This window comes from Schistocerca gregaria, chromosome 3, assembly GCF_023897955.1.
Source record: "Schistocerca gregaria isolate iqSchGreg1 chromosome 3, iqSchGreg1.2, whole genome shotgun sequence".
Taxonomy (NCBI): Eukaryota; Metazoa; Arthropoda; class Insecta; order Orthoptera; family Acrididae; genus Schistocerca; species Schistocerca gregaria.
The window spans coordinates 832,654,254-832,678,898 of NC_064922.1; positions in this window are offsets into that span (position 1 = coordinate 832,654,254).

A 24,645-nucleotide genomic window follows, 5' to 3' on the forward strand; every position below is an offset into this window, starting at 1 on the left:
TACTGTCCATTTCAGAACTAGTGACTTATTTTTATCGATTACTCAAATCTTGCTTCCGTGGCACATATCATGTGATACTCGATTTCAAGAAAGCCGTTTCAAACCGTGAATTATTATTTATTGCAAATCTAAGTAACAGAGGACAATTCAGAATACTCAGATAATAAACAGGAGAACTTAAAAGATGACTGTACTGAACACGTTATATACCGGGTGTATTCCTAAGAGTCATCTGCGGCGCTTTCTCCGGCGTTTCAGCAAATATATGAAATTTCGATTTTGCGTTGGTAGCTGGTGTCAGTCCAAACAAATAGTGCTGAACACGTCTTTCGTGCGACAGTCAGCTTCGTCGGAAATTGTGATTTTCTTCCCGTTGGAAACAAAATTATTTTTAAAGCGGAAATTTACGTACCTGTTTATTAGAGTGATCCCGAATTATTCCAGTACGATATAATTTTTATCGGTATGTGTTAACAGAGACAGAAAACTTTAAGCAGCAACAGCACTGCCTTGGCGCACGCTGGCTACAACCACCAAGCATGCACTGCTACTGAGCCACTGCTGGGAAACTTGTCATTCTTCATATATTACTCTTTCTGTTAAGGGCAGATGTATGACAAAATTGCTAAAAAAACTCGAGTGTTTTGTTGCATAATTTATTAGATTGATTCTTTTTTAATAACATCGCAAAGATTCATGAACTAATTCTGGCTAGAAATTTGTTTAAAAAATGTTTGGATGTCTGCGCTTGCCACAAACCCTCTTTATATGCTGTGATTCACACCTCCTCTACGCAAAAAAATTTTTGGTTTAAGTTTTCATTCACACAATCGAAACAAACTGAAGATGAGCCTAGAAGTCTGTGAGGATGGTTATATTGGCTTGTTGCTTTGTTTTTGAGTAGTACATGCTACAAACGTGTTTCGCATATTTCGACTTGTTTAGCTGGAAATGGGTCGTAACAGCCGACGCATATTCATAAAAGTGAGTAAACGTTGAACTTCGCGTGTAGAAGGTAAAGTAAACTTAAATAACAGCGTTGCAGATGCTGCTCATAAGCGTGAAGAACAATTTTCAACTTACTGAGTTCATCAAAGAAGAAAAATAGTGGAGGAATTCATGATGTTATGTATAGCGTCAAAGACGAGTTTCATGTGGATTTAGGTTAACTGAGTTAGAAATACTTGCCCATGTGATTAATGTTTCATGTGCGTATGGTAATAAGTGGTCAAACTGCCTTAGGCTGTATGACGACGGTGACATCAAGTCACCTGGGTTTCGTGAAAACTCTAGACATAATAATATGTAGATATCACTAACCAGGTCTCTACCAAACCCTCACACACTAGGCAAGCCAGTGGCCTCCAGAGTCTAGGCTTCCATACAGGCGTATTCACTCTAAAGACACTCAGAAAAGCTGATGAAGTGCAACTGGACAAAGCTCAGGCAGCAGAAGAAGAATTGCAAAAGTTGGCCAGGCAAACGAGACAGGGGGAAGGGATTACTCCAGGAAGTCGAGGCTGAGAATAAAAATTATCGGTATGGACTGCATTCGCCACTAGAGGTATAGCAATATTGCCAAAAATTTAATAATAAAACTTTAAATGTTAATTCCCATTAACTGACTTTTATGAACTTCACTGTATATTTTCTCAGAAACTACAATATGTGTTCAAAAGTATACGGACACCTGGCTGAAAATTACCTACAAGTTCGCGACTCCCTCCATCGGCAATGCTGGAATTCAATACGATTTTGGCCCACCCTTAATCTTGATGACAGCTTCCACTCTTGCAGGAATACGTTCATTCATGGAAGGTTTCTTGAGGAAGGCCAGTCCGTTACAGGGATGTTATTGTCGTGTAACCACTCCACCACAGGCCGTGCATTACGAACAATGCTCGGTCGTGTTGAAAGATGCAATCGTCGTCCCCGAATTACTGCTAAGAGTATGAAGCAAGAAAGTGCTTATAACATCAATGTAGGCCTGTCCCGTGATAGTGCCACACCAAACAACAAGGGGTGCAAGCCTCTCCGTGAAAAACACGACCACCGAATAACACCATCACCACCAAATTTTACTGTTGGCACTACACACGCTGGCAGATGATGTTCACTGGCATTTGCCATACCCACACCCTGCCATTGGATCGCCACATTGTGTACCGTGTTTCATCACCCCGCACAAGTTTTTCCACTGTTAAATCGTTCAATGTTTACGTTTCTTAGACTAAAAGAGGCGTCGTTTAGTATTTACCGACGTGATGTGTGGCCTGTGAGCAGCCGCTCAGCCATGAAAGCCAAATTTTTTCACCTTCCACCTTGTTGTCATATAACTTGCAGTGGATCCTGATGCACCCAGGAATTCCTGTGTGATAGTCTGGATAGATATCTACCTATTACTCATTATGACCCTCTTCAGCTGTCGGCGGTCTCTGTTAGTCAACAGACGAGGTCGGCCTGTACGACTTTGTGCTGTATGTGTCCCTTCACGTCTCCGCTTCACTATTACATCGGACACAGTGAACCTAGGGATGTTTAGGAGTGTGGAAATCTTGCGTACAGACGTATGACACAAGTGACACCCAATCGCCTTACCACTTGCGATGTCAGTGAGTTCCGCTTTCTCACGAATCTATGACTACTGAGGTCGCTGATATGGACTAACTGGCAGTAGGTGGCAGCACAATGCACCTGTTATGAAAAACGTATGTTTTTCGGGGCGTACGGACACATTTGATTGCATAGTGTATAAAAGATAACATCCTGAAATTTGGAATAGTTCTTATTAATTACTTAGTGAATAATCCTGTGCTGCAGATTCGGTTATCTTTCCTGTGACAATAGTTCTGCTTTACAATTTAAGAAAAATAGAGCAATCCTGGGTAACACAAAACTAATGAATTAATTTCAAAGCAGCTATGACCATAGGAAAAATATGTTCCAATTGCTTCATTAGCCTCTAATCCAGATGTAAATTACAGTTTCATTTTTTGATTAATTTTCGAGAAAAAGTACGCTATAGAAACTATGGCAATAAAAAATTCAAATCCTTATAAAATGCACTTCGATGCGAATTTTCAAACGTAATTTTTACAGAATATCTAGCTTGTAAATAATAGATTTCAGCTATCAGTCGTCCTCTTTAATTTTTATTGGCAGATTTAGATTTCAGCTAGGAACTAGCAATTATCAGTGCACTATAATTTATGATCAATGCATGTAATGCCTGTAGGTCGGGCTTTATCCACAGTTCATTGAATGAAAATTTAAAGAGGACAACGAATAGCTGAAATCTGTTATTTACAAGTCAGTATAACAGTAGCTGCGTGCAACAGCCTTCTGAATGTAAGGTAACCTGAAGAATATCATGCTTTATGTAGTTGATAGTAGTCTGAAGTTTCACTGTTTAGGATGCAATATTTCTGGAGATACAGATGTTTGATTCAAGAATGCATTTTGCCCTATGTCCGTCGTTAGTACGAAACGATAGAAGAAATATAGCACTAGACTAGTCTAGGACCAAATGGGAAAAAACGACGCATTCCGTCGACACTGGAGGTCGCATGAAAGACATGATGAGCGCTATTTTCTGCGATGACTCCAGCTACACAACGCAAAAACTACACTGAAGAGCCAAGAAAACTGGTACACCTGCGTAATATCGTGTAAAGCCCCGCGAGCACGCAGAAGTGCTGCAACAGTGTGTGGTATAGACTGAACTAATGTCTCAACTTGTGCTGGAGAAAACTGATACCATGAATCCCGCAGGAGCGTCCATAAATCCGTTAGAGTGCAAGGGGTGGAGATCTCTTCTGAGCAGAACGTTGCAAGGAATTCCAGATATGCTCAATAATGTTAATGTCTGGGGAGATTAATGGCCAACCGAAGTGTTTAAATTCAGAAGAGTATGCCTGGAGCCACTCCGTAGCAATTCTGGACTGTGGGGTGTCGCATTGTCCTGCCGGCATTGCCGATGTCCATCAAAATGCACAATGTACATGAAAGGATGCAGTTCATGAGACAGGATGCTAACGTACATGTCACTTACCAGAGTTGCATCTAGAGGTATCAGGAGTCCCATATCAGAGCTTCCACCAGCTTGAACTGTCCCCTCCTGACATGCGGGGTCTGTGGATTGACGAGGTTGTCTCCATAACTGTACACATCCATCTTCTCGATACAATTTGAAACGAGACTCGTCCGACCAGCCAACATGTTTCCAGGCACCAACATTCCAATGTCGGTGTTGACGGGCCTAGGCGAGGCGTAAAGCTTTCTCTTCTAACAACCCTACCACAACAAGGTCAAAATTTAATAATGATTGTGGTGTTGCTCACGCTGCTAAATATTGCATTTTCGGGCAACAACAAAGTTATTATGTGGCAGGTGTCATTACAGCACAGTTAATAAATTCATTTCATGTAATAAAGAATAAACTAGGCACTCATCTTTTCATGCTTCCCACGCTGGTCTAGTTGTAAAATCATGGCTCAATCGTGGAAAATCTAGGTGATGATGATTCCAAGCTCGGATGCAAAGAGGCCTAGGTTTCATTCTGCTATATTCAAAACTTTTATGGATGTGTTTCAGAAACCATTCTTGAAGATTAAACCTTTGAAATTTAGCACAATGGTGATGTAAAAAAATAATCAGCACTCCGAATTTAAGTTATACTTCCTTTTTATTTCTTTTGTTGCAATATCACGCAACACACAAAACAAAACTTAACAATACAAAACATACTTGAAAACAGCTTCCTCACAGTCACTGTTAAAGTTCACATTTCATAAACTGTCTACAATTTGCGTCTCTCCAACATGCCGTCCAATACTTGACCTTTTCAAGGTCAGACTCTCTAACTAACTACATACGCCCCCAAAAATCAAGAGTTACAAGTACGTCAAAGATCATAGTGACAAAGGAAAGAAGACACATAAGAATAATATCATTGCAATATAAACATATCGATGCATCAAAGTACCTCTACATTAATGAAATCAAATCTAAATCTTGTCTCAGAAATATGTTAATTACTATGTTAACTACTGTACAGAAACACAGTAGAATATTGCTGGTATCGAGAGGTTCAGGTGAGCTGCCGTAATGGTTACGTAATTCAAGTACCATTACACTGTCGCAAAGTCATCAAGGTTACACAAGACCCATATCACTGATGATTCATCGAATGGTTTTTTTCGCTGACGCTTGTTGACGGCCCAGCATTGAAATCTGCAGTAAATTGCGGAGGCGTTGCATTTCTGTCACGTTGAACGATTCTCTTCAGTCGTCGTTCGTCCCGTTCTTGCAGGATCTGTTACGGGCCGCAACGATTCCGGAGATCTGATGTTTTACCGGATTTCTGATATTCACGATACACTCGTAAAATTGTCATACGAAAAAATCACCACTTCATCGATATCTTAGAGATGTTGTGTCCCACCTCTCGTGCACCGACTGTAACGCCGCGTTGAAACTCACTTAAATCTTAATAACCTGCCGTTGTAGTAGTAGTAACCGATCTAACAACTGCACCGGACACTTGCTGTCGGATAGAGGCGTTGCCGACCACAGCGCTTATTCTGCTTGTTTACATATGGATGTATTTGAATACACAAGACTATACCAGAGTGTTTGGCGCTTGAGTTTAAATTTCAACTGTTTGCTGAAACACCATAGAAGGTGCGCCGCCGACTCTTAGGACGCGCATCCTGGATACGACAGCAGAGGGAACTTTTACGTGGATCAATAGTTTTTAATGTTAACCATCTGAATAGTTACTGAAGTCAGTGCCGGGCGCTGGACCCGAGAGTCGTTAAGTATTGTATCATACTGTGCTGTTCATTAAGCGTGTAACAATGAAAGTCTTCTGAAAACGTGTGCGTATGTATTGAAAGCCGAGCAAGTTGGGGTATATGTAGATAAAATTAGAAAACAAAAATAGGGATCAAATTGTAACTAACACGTCTTCAAAATGTTACATTTTGTAGTACTTCTGTATCCCTTTAGTGTGTACTAGATATTAATATCCTCACGTGTGACTGATACAAATTTTTCGAGATACAAAACAGATTTTATAAATGTGTACCGTCAAATATCTAATATCATGCCCAGTTTACTACAGTTAATTTTTCCTCGAGTTTGGCTTGCGTGGAGCTATCTGATATTCGATCTTGCTGGATATCACGTATCACGGGTATTCGCGGGTCGGATCATCGCATTGTTCTGGCCAATCAAGTGAAATTAGCGGAACAATTAAGCATCCTGCAATTACGACAGGCGGGCAGTAACACTGTCGCACGCTAGACAGACCGGTGACGCGCACACAAAGGGATGTGTACGTTTGGCATAAGTGTGTGTTGTTTGGGGGGGGGGGGGGGAGGGGAGGAGGTGAGGGATGGCTATGTAATAACAGGTCTGTAAAATCGGAGCTACACAGCAACGTTATTGATAGGGAGTTTCATAGGAAGATTCCTCACCAACAGAAAAAAGTGCGACCACACTTTGCTGTCAGGGAGAGAGAGAGAGAGAGAGCAGTTGCAGCTGTAACGGTTGTAAAGCTAAGTACTGACGAAGTGTCCGCCACCGGTAGCTGAGTGGTTAAAAAAAATGTGGTAATCGCGACAGAATGTCATTCCTAAGCGCCCGGATTGCATTCCCACCTGTGTCGGAGATATTTTCCACTCAGGGACTGGGTGTTGTGTTGTCCTAATTATCATTATATCATCCCTATCGATGCGCAAGTCACTGAAGTGTCGTCAGATCGAAAGAGTTGCGCCCGGCGAACGGCCTACCCGACGGGAGGTCGTAGTCACATGAAATTTATTTTTACTCACAAAGTTATTTGTGCACTGTTATAGAGTTATTAAATTTAATAGCTTTAAACGCTGTTTCATGGTGTTTATGGCGAAATAACTATTTAATAATCTTTTGGAAACCTTCGTTCGCTGTGTTTTTTAGAATTTTCTGTGGGTTGAACTCCTTTAATAAATTTCATGCGGTGGTCTTCAGCTGAAGTTTCTTATCGTTTCTAATGAAATATTTCAGTAAAATTTTCATTCACTGTTTTAACCTCGTTGAGCGTTCCAGTGGTCGCTTGGAATCTTGGATCAAAAAAGGATCAAATGGCTCTGAGCACTATGCGACTTAACTGCTGAGGTCATCAGTCCACTAGTGCTTAGAACTACTTAAACCTAACTAACCTAAGGACAGCACACACATCCATGCCCGAGGCAGGATTCGAACCTGCGACCGTAGCGGCAGCGCGGTTTCAGACTGTAGCGCCTAGAACCACTCGGCCACCTCGGCCCATGAACTATTTGGTTTTAGCTACTAAATTTTGCGAGGTTTTGTTGGTACAGGTATTAAATGTGGTTTAGTAATACTGATAAGAGTTGCTGCTTTCTTAATAGAGAGACAATTTAGAGACCGCTGTTGTTAATTCTACAAATAGTTCTACTGGTGTAATTGAACTTAGGTGACGTAGACGTTTAGTCTTTTCCAGTAACTGTAAAATTCTACCATGCGTTAGAGATGTGGGCTCTGTCGTAGTTTTGTGAGTAGTGGCTTACGGTGTGGGATTTGTTCAAAGTATCTTCATTGGGGGGGGGGGGGGGGGGAATGGGGGTGGGGAAGACATATTGCACTCCAGCGAGATCCTCCCATGGGAATGCAGAATCTGTTGCAGAAATTAGTTACTGGAGGAGCAGGAGCGTATGATCTGTGCCCTTCAGGTGCAGTTACAACACGCAATGGAGGAACTAAATAGTTGGAGGAGGGTGGGGAATGAGGCCTTGCAGTAGGCAAGAACGCGACTAGGAGGTGGACGTATTCACACATTTCTACTTTGCGTATATGCAATAGATGTGACTAAGTGTCAGAATTGAGTGGAGAGGAGCCTCTTGTAGCTGTCGGTGTAGGAAACGTGTAGCAGTCCTAAGCAGTTATGAGGCTAAGTCGGTTGCAAAGTCTATCAAAAAGAACGTTCTGCTGCTAGCTAATTCGCACGGTAGAGGCGTGGGCCAGCAGTTTGCAGGAAGTGTTGGGGAATAAGTACCACCTCACCAGCAATGTGAAGCCTAGTGCACGGTTGGCTCAGGTAACTGATAGCGTAGGGGAGCTATGCAGGAATTTTACGAAAGAGATCAGGTAGTGATAGTGGGTGCAGCAGCGAACAGTCTTGATAGGGACGGGAAATATGGTGCAGATTGTGACCTGGTAAAGGTAGCTACTCAAACTGGTGGCACTAACGTCCATTTCGTGCAACTGTTTCAGCGTCATGATCAGCTGTTAGGCGCGTTAACATTTGGCTGGAGAGGGTGCTGATGGCAGACGGTGTGGGTCACATTACAGTGGTACCAGTTGTGTCTGTCAGTTGATTGGCTTTCACTAGGCATGGCCTGCACCTCAATAGGTACGGGAAGGGGAGGCAGGCAAAGCTTATAGGCGACAGTGTAGTGGGTGGCGATGGGATAATTCATAGAAAAAATCTTGTAGTATTTGCTGTTAGAGCTGCAAATTTTTTAGACTGAAATCAACTGATAGCTACACCTGCTGAAAGGAAGTCCCTCTAACTAGGTAATCACCTTTAGAGGCCGTCATGTACCCAAATAGAGAAGGAACTAACATACTTTATCTAAATATAAGAGGCATTAGAGATAGAGTTAGTGAACGGTTTATAGATGTTGACTCTGAAATTAATGGTATACCGAGCACCACTTAAATAATTTGACTATTCAGTGGCTTCCTTTACCAGTATACGTATTAGCTGGCTGTTTTTCAAGGAGTTCCTTGCAGGGTGGGGGAGTGCCCTTGCACGTAAGAAACAGTGCTCCATTTGAGTCCATAGACGTATCACTTCACTGCACTGAATATGCATGTGAATGCTGAGCATATAATTACAAACTACGTAGGAAAACTAATCCGATGGTAATGGTGTTTCTTAAGCCTCGTCAAGGAACATGTGTGAGACAGTATGTTTATAGTGCCGATAACAGAAATGACAAATATAAAACCGTTCATAACACATTTCTCATGCTCTTTGAGAGTTGCTTTCCATTGCAATGTTCTAAACGGGATACTAGCAATAAAAGGCAGCCTGGGTGGCTACTAGCAGGATGAGGATATCATGTAGAACGAAGCGGAAATAATATAAAAATTTTAGAAGTAGCCACAATCTAGTTACAGTGGCCCATTACAAACAGTATTGTATGATCGTTAAAAGTGTTAATAGGAAGGCAAAGGGTATGTGGTACGTAAATAGAGTAGAAATTCACAGGATAAATTAAAACCATATGGTCAGTTGTGAAGGAAGTGTCTGCTCAGCAGCACAAGGTCGACAATATGAAACCTGTTTGTATTAAAAATATTTCTGTTACTGATAAATCAGATACATGTACAGTATTTAACAATCTTTTTCTGAGCATCGCTGGTGAATTAGATAAAAATTTAGTTTCCACAGGGAATCATATAACACTCTCGGCAAATGCTTTTCCGAGACTCATGTCTGAAATACTCCTGTGTGGTACTGACAAAGGAGAGATTGAGTCAATAATTAAATCACTGAAGACTAAGGACTCTCATGGATATGATGGAGTGCCTAGCAGAATATTAATGAACTCTGCTGCAAATGTTAGCCCTATACTTAGCCATATTGGTAATTTTCCATTTAGGAATGGTCAGTTTCATGAACGTTAAAATACTCAGCTTTATAAAAAAGGGAGAAAGGGATAATGACAGCTCACTCCGCAGATCTTCACATACGCACGTTGGGACACACGTGCAATGTCTGAACACTACGAGATGGTCCCACCTGCTAGATGCATGTGTCTCCATACGTAGCTGCTAGAAACATGCATCACGTCACAGATGCACAACACTGGGGGCTATGTTATGCAACGGGTGACATTCAGCTGGGCCTCCACGGGAACTAAGGTCTTTATCAGAGGTACCATGACAGCTGATGACTACATGAACATTATCGAGAACCACCTATAACCTTTCATGCATGCTGTCTTTCCTGGTGCTCAGATTGATGTCTTTGCCATCAGATTCGCCTAATGTGAACCCTTTTGAACACGTATGATATGCTATCGGGCTCCAGCTCGGCCCGTAATTTGCGAGAATTGCGTGTCCTGAGCGTAGACTTCTGGTGTCACTTACTTCCAGAACCTGCGAAGGACATGAATCCATGGCGTTTAGAATCACTGCTGTATTGCATTTTCAAGGTGCGTTCGAACACACACTTAATCAGGTGATCAAAATATTGTGATTCGTCAATGAAAAAATAGTAGAACTGACAGGTCACGAATTGTCTGTTAACTGAGAGTCCAACGGAACAGGAGGTAGGCAGACGAAATACGGCGTCTCAAAAAGTGTTCAAATGGCTCTGAGCACTATGAGACTTAACATCTATGGTCATCAGTCCCCTGGAACTTAGAACTACTTAAACCTAACTAACCTAAGGACAGCACACAACACCCAGTCATCACGAGGCAAAGAAAATCCCTGACCCCGCCGGGAATCGAACCCGGGAACCCGGGTGCGGGAAGCGAGAACGCTACCGCACGACCACGAGCTGCGGACGCGCAATGGGACTTAACATCTGACGTCATAAGTCCCCTAGAACTTAGAACTACTTAAATCTAACTAACCTAAGGACACACACACATCCATGCCCGAGGCAGGATTCGAACCTGCGACCGTAGCGGTCGTGAGGTTCCGGACTGTAGCACCTAGAACCGCATGGCCACTACGGCCGGCTAAGGCGTCTCACCATATGTAAACTACCTCAGGTAAATTTATGTTGCATCAGTCGGCCATTAGTCATCAAGAACAGGTGTACTATGGAAACAGTGCCGTCTTCCATACAGTTCGCATAACAAATGTTATGGCACCCAATCGGAGGCTGCCACGTCTCGCCACACTGTATTTGCTTCCAGTACATTTTAAAATGTACTGCAGGCCTCGAAGGTCAATTAACCTTTCCAGGTGAGTTAGAGGGCGATTCAGTCTGTTACCAGTTGCCCCTTGAACCAGAGCACAACTTTGATCAATAAACTGTATACACAGAAGAGGCCTGCACGTAGGACTGTGTTCCGCGGACTCAGTCTTTCGAAGGGAACCGTTATTTTTCGGCCTGCAGGAGCTGACGTGTGGTTGTCCCCTCTTCCAGAGCGAACAACAATTCCACTCGTCAGCAGCAGTCTACCACCATCCGCTGCATTTTCCCTATGGCCGTTCGTCGTATAAAGAGTGGATGTGACCATGAAATAGTTATCTTGCGTATCCATGCATGGCCAACACTTACTACCTCTGGACCAACATTCACTATTTGAACCATCCGATCAGAAGTATCCGAACATATATATCTAATGCGATCCACCAGATTTCAGGAGTGGCGGACATCCAATCAGAAATGGAACGGGGAGTCTTGTATTGCCATTATAGAAGCTGCAGCAGCAGAATTCATCAGTCAGGAAAGCTCACTGGCTTCGATCTTCGACTAGTCATTGGATGTCACCTGAGTAACAAATCAATCAGGGACAAATTCAACTATTGTAAAGCTGTCCAATGTGGTTGTGAACAGGTAACGCGACGGAAAAACCACATCTAAATCAGGACCAGGTCGATCTTATGTTCTGACGGATCATTGTGGACTGTGGTTATAGAAATCGCATGAAGTCATCGAAAGGAAACAGTCGTGAGTTCCAAAGCGCTACCAGCGTCTAAGTAGCACGATGACTTTTCTTAGGGAGTTAAAAAGAATGTTGTAAAAAGTTCGGGCACCTACTCGCACAAACCCACACATTCCTGTAGTCAGTGCTAAGAAATGCTTGATGTGGTCTAAAGAGCAACTCTTCTGGACAGTGGATGACAGAAAACGAGTGATTTGGAGTACTGATCATGCTACAACACCTGGCAAGTAGATGGCAGGGTTTGAGTTTGGTGTACGCCCGGAGAACTTTACGTTCCATCACGTGTAGTGCCAAAAGTGAAGTACAGAAAATGTGATGTTAAAGTACAGAGACGTTTCTCGTCCTTATGGTGTGTTCCCCTTTTTACGCTTAAGGAAACGCTAAAAGCGAATGGATATGAACACATTTTAACATATTGTCCACTGAGTATTGTAGATAAACATTTCGGAGACGACGAATGTCTGTAACAGCATCACAATGCAATCTGCCGTTACCCAGCATCTGTGAGACGGTGGGTTATGGACAAAACATTCGTGAAATGTACTGGCCTGCCCAGATTTCAGACTTGGATCCAGTGGAACGCTTTTGGGAGGAGTGAGAACGTCGGCATCGCTCCAGACCCCAACGTCCAACACCATTACCGCCTATGCTTTCGGCCCACGATACCTTCCATTCCTCAGCATACATTCAGAAGCCTAATTGAAAATGTCTCCTGGAAAGTTCAAGCTATCATAAAGGCGAAGTGTCTAAACTCACCATATTAATGTTCACTGATAGGTGCCCGGTTTCTTTCGATCACGTAATGTATACGAATGCAACAAAATATCTGGAGGGAAAAACAGTCTTCTCTGTATCTACACGTACATACATACTCCGCAAACCACTTTATGGTTCGTAACGGAGGTTATCTTGTACCACTAATAATCATTTCCTTTCCTGTCCCAGTCTCAAATAGAGCCGATGACTGACTACATGTCTCCGTAAAGCCCAAATTTCTCTGATCTTCGTGATTCTTAAGCCAAATGTACATGGGCGGTAATAAAATCGTTCTGGACTCACCTTCAAATGCTGGTTCTCAAAATTTTCTCAGTATGTTCCACGTCGCCTTCTTTCCAGTGATTGCCATTTGAGCTCCCGAAGCATTTCCGTAATACTTACGCTTTTTTTATTGAACGAGATACTGGACCAGTACACGAGAATGTGTCGCACGAACGTCGTATGTGCGGTCCGCTTTACAAATCAACCAAACTTTCTAAAAATTCTCCCAATAAACCGAAGTCGACCATTCGTCTTCCCCATCACAATCCTTACATACTTACACGTTCGTTCCATTTCACATCGCTTTGCAACGTTACGCCGATATATTTGATCGACAAGTGACTGTCTCAAGCAGCGGAGTACTAATCTTGTATTCGATAATTACGGGTCTGTCTTTCCTACTCACCTGCATGAAGTTATATTTTTCTGCATTCTGTTAGTTGCAATCACACCAACTAGGACTTTTTTCAAGCAAGGATGAGTCTCCAGCGGTTGTAGCTACGTTTTGAAATCATGTCTATATGATAGAGGTTAGGAGTTCAACTACCACAACCTACAGCCGTTCACCCTAATGAGTCTTCCCTTACGAGTACTCGAAGATTTTTTTTAAATTTGAAGTAGTTTTCAACAGTTCTAAGAAAGGAGTGGTACACAGATAGGTTCTAAAGCGTAATGGTTAGTTACACTCCTCATCTGCAAAAGGCTGTGGGTTCAAATCTCGTGATGTACATTGAAATTGTTAAACCTAGATCTAAGTGACTTTGGTTGTTGTTTTATTTAGTTAATTGTGTCGAATGATTTTCCTTATTTCTATTCCTTTGCGCATCGTTTTAATCATCGTATTGAGTTTCTCTATTGCTCCCATTTTTTCTTCGTGTCATTCGTTGTCCACTTGGGATCTAAGTGCCAGCGAATATAATACCATAATACTTAAAATATCTGGAACTGCCGAAGTACAGGTTAAAAAACAAAAGACGAAATAACTTATTTAATCTGTGCCATCGTGTCAAAAATGTGTTTTTCGTAACAATGTGTACATTTTTTCCATAGTAACTGTCAAACAAAAATTTAGAACATAATTTCTTGTTGCGATGTAGACATAGTAAAGTAGAGGAATATTTAAAGAAATAAAGGGTTCTAAATAAAACGAAATTCACGCAAAATGAGGAACAGAAATAATGAGTCGAATAACATGGCCAAAAACATGGACTATAAAACGGAAGAAGTTACATCAAATTAGTATATAAAAATAACTAAAGCCACACGAACAAAGTTTCCAAGTGGAAAAAGTACAGAAGGAAGAAAAATGAGAGCAAAAGAAAAATTAATACGACGCTTAAAATGCCAAGACAAAGCAATAGAAATAAAAAAATGCATTTAAAACAATTAATGGAATAAGAATAATGATCAAAATCATTACGATAAAGATGGAGAAATAAGGATTTTCACACCACATGACACGAATCAAACCACCGTTTCTTTTCCGTCGGTTGCTCGCAAATGGGGGCCTACCAGGGTGAATGGCTCCAGAGTTTGATACCTGGGACGTGAACCTACATCACTGAATAGATGACTCCAGAAAGTCGGTCCCACCACTGGGGACATCTTGTAGGTCACCTTTTATGCTCCTAAAGTTACTCAACGACGAAGCCTTCACGCTCACCACAGCATCATCAAGAAACAGCCTGTTCGTCTGTGTATTTGTATGTAGGCTGCAAAACTTACGCAGATATGAAGAGGACTGCACTGGGTGGAGTAGTATAGAGACTACAATGAACCAGTCTCCTACTAGAAGGCATTAACAGACAACAGTATCAACAGCACGAGGTGTGTTCGCAGGTACACGCCAACAAGAGAGCAAGTGGTTATGGAGAGAGCGGCCACAGTGCGGGCTGCATCGCCTCTTGGTCACGACGCACTAACGCGCCCACACATCCAAAAGCGCGCGTTTTTAGTTCTCCCAACGGGAAACAAAAAGAAGAGAGAGGTAGCGGAAAAATGAACACGGAGCAGAGGCTTGTACAGTGCGAGCGAGCGACAAGTTTTTATTGCCCCATTTGACCGGCACACAGACGGACGCGGTCGCGTAACGGCCCCCACTAAGCGCGCTATCATAACGCGGCCAATTGTTGAAACAAATTGGCATTTTATTCGGCGCCGGGCTGGTGGCATTGTCATTGGCTTTTGCGATCCGCCGCCGGGGTGGGTAGCTTATAATAGTGCGTCCCACACGCTCCGCTGGGCTTTCAGTACACACAGTGAAGTTCTGCACCCGAAACCCGATTGACGCGTCAGCGGTCGCCGCTCTAGAGGTCCTGGACCGATGCGGGTGCACTGCTGTCGGGACAACAGAGGGAAAATATCGTGCGTAAGGCGTCGGCGCGTGTGGCGACGCCGGCGCGTGAGCGACAGACGGATGAGGGGGCGGCGTCGGTGGCCCGGAGTGGCGTCTCGTGTTTTCTCGGAATGCGTGAAGGCTCGCGTCAGAAATGGCAATAAGGCGACGTGGAACTGGTCCTCAAGACTGTCGCAGGAATATTCCGCACTGCTTTCTCAAAGCTTGCACCATGCTGTGTTAAATAGTTGATAATAGACACCTGACTGCTTAGCCACATACGAGGGGATTTCAGAAAACTATTATGACAGATCAAACGACAGTACAAGGTACCAATACAGTGAGATGACTTTACGTCATGGTGGGCGGGGGTGGGGGTGGGGGTGGGGGGGGGGGGGGTCCGCCCCGAGATAGTTGAGTGGTCAGTGTGACGGGTTGCTGTCCTACGGGCCTTGATTCGGTTCACGGCTGGGTCGGGGATTTTCTCCGCTCAGGCACTGGTTGTTGTCTTCATCATCATTTCATCCCCATCCGGCATGCAGATCGCCCAATGTTTCGTTGAATGTAATAAGACCTGCACCACGGCGGCCGGACCTGCCCCGTAAGGGACCTGCAGGCCTATGACGCCAAACGCTCATTTCCATTTCATGGCGGTGGGGGGAAGGTGGGGGGAGGATTCCCATGTGATTATGACAGCGTTATGGGAATTAACAAACTTTGAAGGCGGAATGGTAGCTGTAGCTAGACACAGCGGGCATTCGATTTCCGAAATATTTTTGGGGCATTTCTTCTTACCACGGACAACTCGGTGGCCGAGCGGTTCTAGGCGCTTCAGTCTGGAACCAAGCGACCGCAACGGTCGCAGGTTCGTATCCTGCCCCGGACATAGATGTGTGTTATGTCCTTAGGTTTAAGTAGGACTACGTTCTACGGGCTGATGACCTCAGATGTTAAGTCCCATAGTGCTCAGAGCCATTTGAACCATTTTGAACAACGTAGTGGCTGACAGCCTTCACTTAATGACCGAGAGCAGCGGTGTTTCCATACAATTGTCAGTGGTAACATTCAATCAACAGTGCGTCAAATAACTGCAGAAAGCAATGTGGGACCCTCTACGGCCGTATGCACTATGACAGGGTGGTAAAATATGGCGCTGATGGGCTATAGCAGCAGAGGACCGACGCCAATATCTTTCAACAGCACGTCAACGTCTGCATCGCCTCTGCTGGGCTTGTGACCCTATTTGTTGGGCACTTGACAACTAGAAAACCGTGGCCTGGTCAGGTAAGAGCTAACAGTAAAGTTCCAGAGTGGCGTGGACCCCACAGAACCATAGACCGACGTCGTCAACAAGTCACTGAGCAAGCTAGTGGTGGCTCCATAATGGTATGGGCTGTATTTACGTGGAACGCACTGGGTCCTCTGGTTCACGTGAACCGATCATAGACTGCTTCGTTATGTTATCTTCGGCTAATTGGAGACCATTGGCAGCCGTTCATGGACTTCATGTTCCCAAAGAATGAAGTCTTGCTACCCAACCACGCTTCGCTAATGGTTTGAAGAACATCCAGGACAACTGGAGCGAATGGTTTCGTCACCCAGATCTCCCGACATTAATCCCTTTGAACATGCATGGGACATAATCGAGAGGTCGGTTAGTGCACAGAAGTCTACACTGGCAACACTTCCGCTATTACGGACTGCTACAGAGACAGCATGGATCATTATTTCTGCAGTGGATTTGCAACGATTTGACAAGTCCTTGCCACGTCGAGTTTCTGCACTGTGCGGGGCAAAAGGAGGTCCGACACAACATCTGGAGGTATCCGATGACTTTTCTCACCCCAGTGCATCTTCCAAACTATCACGTGCGAAAATACGATTTTTCACGATGTCATATCTTGGGTTCTATTGACCACAAAGAAAAAGAATCAAGTTTTGTGGAAAGCCATGGGTTTAGCGGTCATTTGTATACATATTGAAAGAATGGGCGTAACTGTATCTTGCTGTCACACAGCGCAGGGTCAAAATTGATGAAAAGCGTTTGGTTCTTATGCATTAGGTGTTGTCTGGAATGGAGTTCAGGCTGCTTATAAAAGTGTCATATTTTCATGGGCAGTTCCTGAGAAAACCCAAAGGATCGTGGTTTTTGAGTACAGTTTTGGCAATGACCACTTCTATGATTTCTAGTCAAGGCATATCGTCGATGTTTTTATCTTAGGTTTTTCAGACTATATTATTTTGGCACCTACAAAGTTTTTCGATTTCATTATCTATTACCGAAACCCAAATATCATACTAGTTTATATAAAAGATGGATATACCATCCAGTTTGGGGTGTAAATGTGATTTTAACTGACGTAGAGCTCACATGGCAAGGGTTCTGCGTTCATCAAACGGGTTCTGAGGACACCAAAATACGTTTTTAGTCCCCATTTTTTTCACCAATAAAATGTTATAAAGGGCTGCCTCGACCTAACAGCGTAAGCACCTTACAAATTTTATTTTGACATACGAAACTGTAAGTACCTTTTGTGGTGTACTATGAGTGTAGTCTGAAAGTGTGCACTTTTTGCAAAGTAGTGTAATGTGAACTTGCTTTGGATGGGAGACGATTGTATGTTAATCTTACATTATGCATGCTTCTTTGTTTTTTGTATGTGTCAAAATATGTAAATTTGTCGGAGTATATAAACAAACTGCCAAAATTTTATTCATCTGCAGAATTGTTTCTGTATAAGCACCACACCCTACTTCAACAGGGAAAAGAAAGACACCAGCTGAAAAACGCTTGTGTTATAGCGCAAAAAAGGCGAACGTGAAAGGAAAGCTTGTGTTCTGCGTGCCATGTGGAATGCTACATCGTCGTGCGGAACATCTCCATTGCTAAACTTTCCATGTCTTTCTTCATCCTGCACAGTACTTTTGGCGTTAATGGTTGTACCCTTTGCCGTAAACTCTACGAGCGCAACTCCTTCGTAGTCGAAGAAAACGGTGGCCATGCCCTTCCCTGCTGATGGCACAACGTCGCATTTCTTCCGTAGAGGCGAGAGGATGTGTTTCCATGCCACAGACGGTCTCTTTTTGGCATGCGTAAAAAGATAGAGCTTAGTCACGCCTCCTGTAATGGAGCGGCTTCACATATTTTTACCTTCCGCGGAGTAGCGCTCAAGAAAATCCGGGGATCCATAAAGCTTGTGCCTTTGTGTGCAGGTGTCAGTGGCCGTGGAGCGCGCGTGACTGCAATATCCTATACCGCAGGTGACGCAGGACGTTTGAGTGAGCACTGCCTATTGAACCGAGTGTGCACTGAGTAATATCTACTGCGTTCACACTGCGACTGCACCGAATCAGTCAGTGATGGCCTACACATTGTCATCTGTGTCTGACACTGATGGCCTCACTTCGCGATCAGCGTTACTCATGTCTGCGTGGCCAAGGTCAAACTCTGGCCAACATTTCAGACAGCATTGGATCCGTATACCGGCAGAATTTAGCCGTGAATCTGTGTACGATTTATACTTTTTTCCCGCAAGAATTAATCTGTCCCACCTACTTCATCTTTGGAGTAAGTTTCCAGTCAACATTGCATTTCACTCACACAGTGCGATGCACCTGGTAGTCTGCACTGAATACCATGGCTGCTAGATGGCACAGTAAGTAAGGCATGCCTGGAGAGAGCAGTGGTGGTGGGGGTTGCAGGAAGAGCGGTAGGGGAAATACCGAGCGCTGGAGGGGAAGTGCCGTTCTAAACTGAAGCCTACACTAACTTTTTTATATATATTAAGTGGAGCACCTTCACACCCACACTTGGTGACCAAGCCACTGCATTGATTACCATATAAAAAGAATTCCACCGAAAATGCAACAAAAATACCGATTTATATTCGCCTGGTTTTTAACCATTTGTAACTTAACAGAGAAACCAAGTGTGAGGCGAAATTGGAGTAAATCCTACATTTCTCTTGTAGCCATGTTAAAATTTGCTTCTTTAACCAAAACACAGCAGAGTTTACAAATGTCTCCTTGCTAACATATTGTGCAGACCCAGTTGTGAGAGAATTCTGAAACAGTGGTTACTAAGTGAGAAACTGAGGAAAAGTAAGGTCAATAGTTTATGAAATAGGACATCCTCGGTACTACAGTAAACCCACAAGATTTCTCGGTTCTCCAGCTATTGATAGCCCTTAAAAATTACATTCTTCCATCTAGGAAGAATGTAGTTAGCGAAATAATACAGTAGATAAGAAGTTTCGCATACTGACCAAATGGCAAAATACTCTCTTCATTTTGTGCTGTCACTTGCCAAAATCTCATTTCGATATCTCAAACTATTTATGAAATATGAGAAATGTTGTGGCTATTTCGTTCTCATCTTATCGCTAGTGGCCTTGGTCGCTAACGAGTGTGCCACATCGGATGAATTTACTTGAGACTGGTGACAGATAGAGACCTCCACCCAAGTTTAAAGAAAAATTCAATATGTCAGCTAATTTTATACGCAGAAACATATTATGTAGTATGCAATCAACGCAAAATCAGAGAAACTCCTATTTGTCATAGCAAACTTTTTCTAATTTCGCATAGTGTCTTACTTCAGTGTAAATATCACAATAACTATAACCATTAGCGACATCATGGCCAAGTCATCATCAAGCTGACATATAAAGCCATAAGTAAGGCAAATATTAATTTTCGTTAGAGAATGGTGTCTGTGAAATCGTTTGAGAAAGACTGCAGTGAGTGCGCCTAGATTCTGTCATCGCAGAGTGTCGCCGACTTACCGAAACGGGTGTTGGCCTTCTCTTTCGAACAAAGTAATGAACTGGCCCACCGTTTTGAACGAAAACTGGTCACTGTACATGAGCTACAGTATCCCGGGTGGTCTTTTATCCGTCCTTCAGCAGAACGGTGTCTACAAGAAACTTGTAACGTGTTATCTCGTCTGACAATGGGTCACTCTTGTTGTACTGTGGACTTAGTGGGAGTCGACTTGTGTAGCATATTTTCTGAAATCCCTGCGTAAATTGGTTTTTCAGATAATCATTTTCTATGCTTCAAGAATCATCTTTTATGCTTCTATGTTCTAACTTGACAAATTTAAATACTTACTGCTCCTGTATTTCTTACATTTGCCAGTCAGCATATTCTTGTTCAAATTACTTTCGTTTCTACGACAATGTTTAGAATTTAACGGTTTCTCACCTTCACAAATTTCTTTCTATGATCGTCCAGTCTTTCACTTGAGAGCAGATTGGGTAAGTAAATTAAGTTTCCATAGCCCACAAAGTTGGCCATAAAAATAACGTCATAGGGGCGGAAGGGAAATTCGAATGAAGAGTACTGCATGGTTCATATAATAATGATTAGCATTTTCATGTCATACATGCACTACTCTTCACTGGAATTTCTCTTCCGCCCTTATGACGTTGCTACTTTTATGGTCAGTACTTTAACTGAATAACGTATATAGGAATGACATTGAGCCGTACTATCTCCCGACTATGCGTTTTCGTGAACTTCGCTGTCTATCTGTGTTTGGTTTCCCGCCCTTGTTGCGGTTACGTCGTGGTTTTTCTTCCTTCTACGTGTGGCAGCAGTGATGTGTATCGATATTTGCGCCATGTACCATCTTTGGTTTGGTGCTTACAGTTTCCGGGTAGGGGCTCTGGAGGGTGTCATTCGGTTTTTGCGGACGAAGGAAGTTATCTCTGCGCGGTGCAGTCGGATATGGCCGCTGGCAGCCCCTGCGCAGTGTTGGAGCATGTGTGTTGTCCGATCACTACGAACTTCTTCTTTCACCGACCCAGGACGTCGAAGTTGAGTAGTGGTTTCAACCACGTCCATTCCTGTTGTGGTGGTTCGTTTCGGTGGGTATCTGTTGAGGAGGTTTCGCTGTGAGCAACATCGAGTGTTTTAGCCACATGCGGTGCAATTAACTATTTTGGTAAACTAAAATTTGAGTGCACCAGTGGAATTTTCTGTTTTATGGCCATTAGTGCTTGGTTACATACCCTGGGCACTAACGTAAATTCAGGCAGTGTTCTTTTGTGTGAAGTAAACTATATTATCTTGCTTCATATTCAAGTGTACCAGCGGAATTTTCTGCCTAATGGCCGTTAGTGTTCCGGTTACCTGCCCTGGCCACTAACGTAATTTCAGGCAGCGTCCTTTCCTCACCTGTTGTCGCTGTCCAACATGGTCTGTAATTTTGACAGCTAATACATACTCCATTGTGGATTATATCACCTTTGTAACATTGCTGGTTTGAGCTCTCATGTACTGATTGACAGGAAGCAAGTCGTTGTGTCGGTCGGTCCGTGGCTGTCTCCTGGTTGGGTTCCGACGGATCATGTATAGTTTGGCTCACCACCTGTCTCGCCTAACAGAACGACGGCAGACCGACCTCCCTGGAGGCTTCTGAGTCCCACCGGTATTTAATTATCTGTTGTCAGCTACTTTAAAATTAAGGCTTATCATTAATTTCTTTAATTTTCTTAAAAAAATTTCAATATCAATTTTTAAATTTATCTTTGAAGCTAAACATTGCGGCCTTCTGCCATTAAAAGATTATGGTAATATATTTTAAAATTTCGAAACTTGATTGTGGCCTTCAGCCATTGGTATTGCACTTTGCATATATACGTTCTATCTGCTTAGCCTTAAGGCTTTCCACGTAGCCGTGATATGTTTTTTTATTTGATTTGATTGGCATCTTTAATTGTATTTTAATCTTGTTGATTTTTAAGTTTTCTCGATGTTAAACATTCTGGCATTCCCCCTTTAAAAGTCTATGGCAATATATTCTAAAATGTTGAAATTTAATAGTGGCCCTCAGCCATTTGTATTGCACTTTTCATATTTTTGGTGTTTTTTTAATTGTTTTATTCCTATCTTAATTGGATATTTATATTGTTGATTCGTTAAGATTTCTTGTTTGGAGGCCTTCACCCGTGAAAGAGTTGCATTCGGTAAAAGTCCGGCTATGTGCCGCTTTGATTGTAAAGGTTATTAAATTACAATAGATGACAATTAGAAGCAGAAACTGACCTAAACCTTTGGCCCTTTCCACAATCGTATTACCTGTTCTGCCTAGCGGGTTTAGGGGGAGTATCAGACATTTTTCACATTAATACAAATTTCGTAAGTTGATTTACATATGTTTCAATGTACTACATGTTTGTGTTTACATATGTATGTACGTAGTTTCCACATCTTCTCCTAAACCGTTAGATCCATTTGAACCAACTTGGTAAACATATCATTTAACGTCTGGTAAGAAATATTGTGGAGGTAAGAACCACCGACCAATCAAAGGGGTGCGTGGGGTCTTTATGAAAATGTAGAGTAGCCGACGATGCGAAAATACACAGTATTTGAAAATGAGAGCAATTCTAGACATAGAACGGACTTCACAAATAATTTCAAACCTTCACATAACTTTTTCTAGCTGATGATCCCAATAAAATCGCTTACTATCTTTTTCCTGTTAATGGTGTAAAACTTCCACATCAGGCATGACGTTTCAGTTTATTACAAAATGTACTGTAATACATTTCACAGGGAGTATTCACACACTGAAACGCAAAAGAAACTCGTATAGGCACGCCTATTAAAATACAGAGATACGTAAAAAGGCAGAATACAGCATTGCGTTCAGCAACGCCTATATAAGACAACAAGCGTCTGGTGCCGTTGTTAGAATGGTTAATGCTGCTGCAATGGCAGGTTATCAAGATTTAAGAGAGTTTGAGCGTGGGGTTATAGTCGTCGCCAGAGCGATGGGACACAGCGTCTCCGAAGAAGCGATGAGATAGGGACTTTTCCGTATGACCATTTCATGAATTTACCATGAATATCAGGAATCCGGGAAAACATCAAAAATCAAATCTCCGACATCGATGAGGTCGGAATAAGATCCTGCAAGAACGGGACAAAAGACAACTTAAGAGAATCGCTCAACGTAACAGAAGTGAAACCTTTCCGCAGATTGCTGCACATTTCAATGGTGGCCATCAATCATGCGAACGATTCAACGAAACATCATCCATATGGGCTTACGGAGCCGAAGGCCCATTTGTGTACCCTTGATGACTGCAGGACACAAAGCTTCACGCCGACATAGGACTGCTGATGACCGGAAACATGTTACCCGGTTTGACGAGTCTCGTTTCAAATCGGGGCTTGTACGAGTATGGAGACAACCTCATAAATCCATATACCCTGAATGTCAGCAGGGGCCGTTCAAGGTAGTGGAGACTCTGTAATGCTTAGGGGCATGTTGGAGTGATATGGAACCCCCGGCACATCCAGATACGGCTCTGACCGGTGACACGTCCGTAAGCATCCTGTCCGATCACCTGCATCCATTCATGTCCATTGTGCGTTCCGATGGACTTGGGCAATTCCAGCAGGAGCATGTGACATCCCACACGTACAGACTTGCTACAGGGTGACTCCAGGAATACTCTTCTGGGCTTAAACACTACCGCTGGCCACCAAACTCCCCAGATATAAACAGTATTGAGCAAACCTGGGATGTCTTGCAACTTGCTGTTCAGAAGTGATCTCCATCCCCTCGAACTGTTACGGATTTTTGGACAGCCCTGTAGGATTCGTGCTGTCTGTTCCCTCCAGAACTACTTCAGGCAATAGTCAAGCCCATGCCACGCCGTGTTGGACGGCATCTGCATGCCCGCGAGGGCCCTACACGATATTAGGCAAAGTACCAGTTTGTTTGACTCTCAAGTGTATATACATTATGTGATCAAAAGTTTCCGAAACCTGCTGAAAATGACTTAAAAATTTGTCTTCCATCGGTAATGCTAGAATTCAGTATGGTGTTGGCGTACCCTTAGCCTTGATCCACTATCACAGTCACACGTTCAGTCAGGTGCTGGAAGGTTATTGGAAAATGACAGCTCATTCTTCACGGAGTGCTGCACTGAGGAGAGGTATCGATGTCGGTCGGTGAGGCCTGACACGAAGTCGGCGTTCCAAAACATCCCAGAGGTTTCCTATGGGATTCAGGCCAGGACTCTGTGCAGGTCAGTCTGTTGCAGGGATGTTATTGTCGTGTGGCCACTCCGCTACAGGTCGTGCATTATGAGCAGGTGCTCCATAGTATTGAAAGATGCAGTCGCCATCCCTGAATTGGTGTTCAACAGTAGGAAGCAAGCAGTTGCTTAAAACATTAATGTAGGCTTGTACTGTGGTAGTGCCACGCAAAACAACAAGGGGTGCAAACCCCCTGCATGAAAAACACGACCACACGTAGCACCACAGCCTCCGAATTTTACTGTTGGCACTACACGCGCTGGCAGATGACGTTCACTGGGCGTTTGTCGTGTCCATACCCTAACATCGGATAGCCACATTGTGTACTGTGATTCGTCACTCCACACAACGTTTTCCCAGTGCTCAATCCCCCAATGTTTCCTCCCCTTACACCAAGCGAGGCGTCGATCGGCATTTACGGGCGTGATGATTGGCTTATGAGCAGCCGCTCGACCATGAAATCCAAGTTTCCTCACCTCTCGCCTAACTGACATAGTATTTGCAATGGACCCTGATGCA